A 6,000-nucleotide genomic window follows, 5' to 3' on the forward strand; every position below is an offset into this window, starting at 1 on the left:
AAACTATTGTATTATGCTCATAGATTCTGTGATTTAGGAACCGAGGATGTCTGATACCTCAGAAGGCTCAAATAGCCAGGGATGTATCAAATGCTGGTGGTGCAATCATGTGCAGAGTTTCTTATGTACACACATAGTTGTGATGACTTGAAGAACAAGCTCCTCTGTGGTGTCCACTGGGGATTGTGAAGTATCCTCTCCACTTGGTGTGTGCTTCTTGCAGCATGGTGACTGGGCTCCAAGAGGGAGTGTCTTCAGAGAGGGTATGTGGAAAGCAAGCATTCCAAACAATGAGGTGGAAGATGTGTGGCTTTTCTGACCTAGTCTCAGATTTCACAGGAAGTCACTTTCCCTATGTTTTTTTTAGTTACAAACTATTCACTACATCCAGCCTAGATACCAAGGAAAGGGGAACTAGACTTCATTTAAGAATGGGCAAGATCACGTTGCAGGAAGACCTATGGGTGGAAGACATCTTTGTGGTCATCTTTGTAAAATGCAGTCTGTCTAAATAGTGTTTGGCATATACTAAGTAACCAAAAACATTTTGCTATTCTTGTAAAGGGTCCTATATAATTACAGTGTATACTTACGGAGATATATATATATATATATATATATAGAGAGAGAGAGAGAGAGAGAGAGAGAGAGAGAGAGAGAGAGATGCAGTCTTGCTCTGTCTCCCAGGGTGGAGTGCAGTGGTGCAATCTCTGCTCACTGTAACCTCCACCTCCCGGATTCAAGCGATTCTCCTGCCTCAGTCTCCTGAGTAGATGGGATTACAGGTGCATGCCACTGCGCCCGGCTAATTTTTGTATTTTTAGTAGAAACGGGGTTTCACTATGTTGGTCAGGCTGGTCTTGAACTCCTGACCTTGTGATCTGCCCACACCGGCCTCCCAAAGTGCTGGGATTACAGGCATGAGCCACCTCACCTGGACTACTTATGGATACTTTTGCATTTGTAGTCTGAGCAATAGGCTCTGAGTTTAATAAGAACTCTGAATTCAGCACCTGGGACAGTGACTCACATAACTGGCTCTCAGTCATTATTCGTTGAATGAATATGAATGTTTTGGTGAATGAACTAGTTCTATCTCCTGATCACACATTTGAGTTATTGATCTTCAGTGCCAACTGACACCTTTTCCTGGAATGAGCTAGAAGAGTTTGTCCACTGAGATGACTAGAGCCTATAGATTCGTGATTCTTACATGGTGAGACAATGGTGCCCAGTTCTAGCCGGGTGCCTTCCCTTTATCTTTGGGTAACTTATGGCAACATTGTGAAGATGTTTCAGCCCTCTGAGGTTGGGAGGGACAGAACGTTTGCTTGTTTGGGCAATTTTTTGTGTACATGTGTTGTAACTTTATCTTAGTTTTCTTTGCTATTTACTCGTGTTAACTTGCCTTCACCTATGACTCAGTCCTTATTTTTGTTTGATTTGCTACTTAAACTTCCTGCCTTAGTAATCTTATCGAGTAACATGACCTTAAAAACTGGTCTGGGTGTATCTGCCTGTCTATCATTCTGCCAATCAATCAATCAATCGACTTATCAAAAACTGTTACATACACATAATTTCTAGTCCAGGCTGTCTACTCTTCATCTTCACTTGTCTATCTAATAGCAATCTTAAATTTCACGTTTCCAGAAATAGATTTTCTGATTTTCCACTGCCCTCAGGAACTCATCAACCTGCATCCAGAGACCTTCTTCCCCTTCTGTCTTTATACTTTCAGTTGCTCTGGTTGAAAATGATCTCATTATTTCTGCCTTCTCTTTTTCTCCTACTGTTTGATTCAATATGCATGATAATTTTCTTGGTTCTGCCTTTAAAATACATTGTCACCTTTCTCACATTCCATGGCTGTGGCTCTGATCCAGTCCATTCTCACCTCTCTCTTGAATTCTATTTTCATAGACTCCTCACTGGTCTCAGCAATTCTGCTTTTTCTTCCTGCATTCTATTTTCAATGAAGTGGTCAGAATGATTTTTTAAAAATATAAACCAGTTCATGTCACTTCTTTATTTAAAACCTTCCTATCCTTCTCAGTGTCTCTTTCTATCTAACTCAGACCTCAAGTCAAAGTTCTTACAATGACCTAAAATGCCTGAGAAATCCACACCTCGTCCTCCACCACACACATCCCCATATGACTTTCTTCTTGGTTTTCTCCCTCATTCTTCACCGTATCTATACTGACCTTTTGCCAAGCACGCTCTTGCTTTGGGGCTATTGCAATTGCTCTTCCCTCATCTTGAATTTCTCTTCTTCCAGGTAGTTCCAAGACTGGCTCTCTCCTCTTCAGGCTGTTGTACAAATGTCACCTTTTCAATGAGTCCATCCTGATCATTCTACTTAAATTATAACTACTCCAACATTCTCCATCATCCCTCCCCGCTTTATTTTTCCCACAGCGCTTTTTCACCATCTGACATTTATTTTACTTACTTTGTTTCTTATTAATTCCCTTACCGGAAAGCAAGTAGGATTTTTGTCTTTTTTTATTGAACTTAATCTCTCTGAGATCCTAGCATGATGCCTTTCTCAGGGACTCAGGAAATATTGATCAAATCCATGAGTAAATTAATAACATCCAAAATATTATTATGTTTATATTCAAATGAAATAAACTTTGTCATCTATAAGATATTTATCAAAAATAATACCCATCAAAAACAATATGTATTTTTTCCGCAAGCTAGATTGTTTTAGTATTCTAAGTTTATTTCATGTTACTTTGCTTTCCTAAGAGTCTTGACAGGCTATTGGTCCTTTATTAAATGTTTTGTGCTTATTGATGCAACTTTTCTAGTGAAATAACTTATGAATTTAAATTCCAGGAGAATCTGACTTAATTTGTATCTTCATTTAAATATATTATTAAAAATGAAAATGATTTGCATAATTTGGGATATTGTTATGTATTTTCAAAATATGATCTTGTAAGTTATTTTTTAACAAACACAGGGAAGTAGCGATTTCTACTGTAAGACAAATTGAGACCAAGGGCAGCCAATACTACAAAATTATAAATATTCTGGTGTTATAAATATGTTTAATATAAAAATACTTGACCAAGTGTAGATTGATTCTTCATGCTTAAAAACAAGATCAAGAAAATAATTTAGCAATCTTCTAAACCAAGGGTAGTAACAATTGTGAATTATATGTATCATGAAATTTAGATGGATAGTCTGGCTATGTGATTTGCTTTTTAAAAGCTTATATGAAGAACTGTGTAAATACTGCTATTTACTGAGATTTCTAACGAATGAAGTGCTTTACCTCTGTGGATTTCTCTTAACAGCCAGAGAAAACATTATATAAACCAAACTAAATAAAACATTCATTTTGTTTCAAAAATGAACTGTTTTGCTGTTTTTAAGGCACATACATGTGGTTCTGTCACTTTTGCTGTACTTTTAATTCAGTTATCAATTTTGATACATTATTTGAATATGCTAAATTTAAATTTGAGTTGTAAGGAAGACAAGATTGGTTAAAATTTAGGAATATTGAAAATTGAGTAAACATTTATGAATTGGTTTATTTATAATCACAAAGTTTTCATTAGAGAATTACACATGCATGTTTATTTCTACAATATAATTAATTTTCTGTGATGTTAGAAAAGTTTCTTAAGGTGATATACTTAATAAGGTGAATATAAGAAAAAAACTTCTAATTCAGAAGGGATTATGCCCTGTTAGAGTATTCTTCAGGCAAATGATGAGCTTTATAGCAGTGTATTAGTCAGGGTTCTCCAGACAGATAAAACCAATAGGTTAAATGGGTGGATGGATAGATAGATGAATACATAGACAGATGACAGACAGATAGATGAGGGGATTTAATAGGAAAATTTGCTTTTTTATTTATAGAGGCTGAGACATCTCACAAAAAGCTGTCTACAAGCTAGAGAACCAGAGAAACCAGTAGTATGGCTCAGTCCAAGTGTGAAGGCCTCAGAACTAGGGAAGTTAATAGTGTAATTCTCAGTCTGGGGCTGAAGACCTGATAACCCAGGGGAATGCTGGTACAAGTTACAGCATCCAAAACCTGGAGAACCTGGAGTTCTGATGTGCAAAGGCAGGAAAAGAAGGATATTCCAGCTCCAGAAGAGTGAGAGAGACAGAACAAATTTGCCTTTCCTTTGCCTTTTTGTTCCATCTGGGGCCTCAGCTGATTGGTTGGTGTCCACCCACATTGAGGGTGAATCTTCATCACTTAGTCCACTGATATGCATACCAATCTCTTCTGGAAACAACCTCATAGACAACCCATAAACAATGCTTTAGCAGCTATGTGAGCATTCATTAATCAAGCTGACCCCTAATTTAACCACCTCAAGCAGAATAACTAATATAGTTGGTCTACAACACAACCTAAACTGGGATTTAGACTATGTAAACATGCATGGAGAACTGATGGGGGTGAATCGTGAATGAATCACCAGGGGTTTCATTGAGTGGGGAAGTCTGAAATCCCCTAGTTGGTCCTAATAAGCAGAGACAAAGCCAGTCATGATGGGCTGTACTTCCCAACAAAGCCTTGGTTGTTGTGGAAAGCAGTGGTCCTGAATTTAGAGTGGTGGCTGGCATATGAGTTCATTCAAGGCTAATTGCTTGTGTCTGGGACTAGAAGAAAAAGTAAACAAAGACTTAACCACTTTTTTTTTTTTTTTTTACTGAAAGCATTTTAAAATCTTGATAGAAAAGCAACATTACCTTGGGATTTCTTACACAAAAGGGGTGAGAAGTATTGGCTCATTTTACCAGAGACCACTCTACAGCTTTGACATTTGAAGAGCCCAGATGCAGATTTTGCTGCCCCATAAGAAAGAGTAAAGGAGCATCTCAGAGTTTCTCTTTGCATATAACCTTCGGAACTCTCAAAAATATTTTGAAAAAGAGGCCTTGGCAATTATTTCGGAATCTATGATGTAAGTGTTAACAAGAGCATGAGAATTTGAGCTAATATTGTTTGTATGACTTTGTTCCTGTGATGGTTAATTTTATTTGTCAATTTGACTGGGCTAAGGAATACCCAGACACCTGGTAAAACATTATTTCTGGGTGTGTCTATGAGGGTGTTTTCAGAAGAGATTAGCATATGAATTGACGTGCTGAGTGAAAAATCTACCCATACCAATGTAGGCAGGCATCCTCCAATCTTTTGAGGGCCTGTGCAGAAAAATAGCCACAGAAAGGGCAAATATTGGCTTTCTCTGCATGTTCTGGGATATCAACCTCCTCCTGCCTTTGGGCATTGGTGTTCCTGGTTCTTAGGAATTTGGGCTTGAACTGGAGCTAGACCACCAGCTTTCCTGGGTCTCTAGCTTGCAGGTAACAAATGGTGGAATTTCTCAGCCTCCATAATCCAGTGAGCCAATTCCTCATAATAAATCTCTTTGGATATATTTATACATATTCTATTAATTCTGTTCTTCTGGAGAATCTTGACTAATACAGCCCCCATCAGCTGGTGAGGTCCAGGGAGAATCATATTGCACTAAAATCACAATAACAATTTCTGCTTTATGGGACTACACACAATGGCTGTATGGCTACCCATGTCTGGTATATAATAGTTACTCAATAAAAGTTTATCGAATGAGTAAATATTTAGAAATAATAGAATACCACCAGAGGACTAAATAAAAAATCTACCTTCTTTGGAATGCAGGATTTATATTCTAAGGACTGAGTGTGAAATCCATCAATGAGACTAGTTGTGTGATCTTGATAAATCATCTCCCTTCTTCATGCTCATTTTTCCTCATGGGAATATAAAATGGCGACCATGTTAGAATCAGATTAGATCATCGTTTGGCCACAGTGTGATGTAATAGGAAAAATTCTGCAGAATATTCCATGGTAACATCGCTTCTCTTTTGTGTTCTTTCTTTAGGTCCCAAGTGTCAATTTTCATAAATTCAGGACTCTGACTTTGTATTTCTGTTTCTTTCAAATCCAACATTAATTTATGTATAT

At 37.5% G+C, this 6,000-nt stretch overlaps 1 long non-coding RNA gene across 2 annotated transcripts in view; it reads right to left on the reverse strand.

Annotated features, from left to right (window-relative positions):
* LOC108582853 overlaps window positions 1-5,765 on the reverse strand; it is a 29,570-nt gene extending 23,805 nt beyond the window's left edge. For both annotated transcript variants that reach the window (XR_001896734.3, XR_001896735.3), the window contains exons 1-2: window positions 5,677-5,765; window positions 2,208-2,313 (exon numbers count right to left, since the gene is read on the reverse strand). This is a non-coding gene — a long non-coding RNA (uncharacterized LOC108582853). The remainder of the gene's footprint in view (window positions 1-2,207; window positions 2,314-5,676) is intronic.
* Between the last annotated feature and the right edge of the window lie 235 nt (window positions 5,766-6,000).

The sequence above is a fragment of the Papio anubis genome, chromosome 1 (assembly GCF_008728515.1).
Source record: "Papio anubis isolate 15944 chromosome 1, Panubis1.0, whole genome shotgun sequence".
NCBI lineage: Eukaryota > Metazoa > Chordata > Mammalia > Primates > Cercopithecidae > Papio > Papio anubis.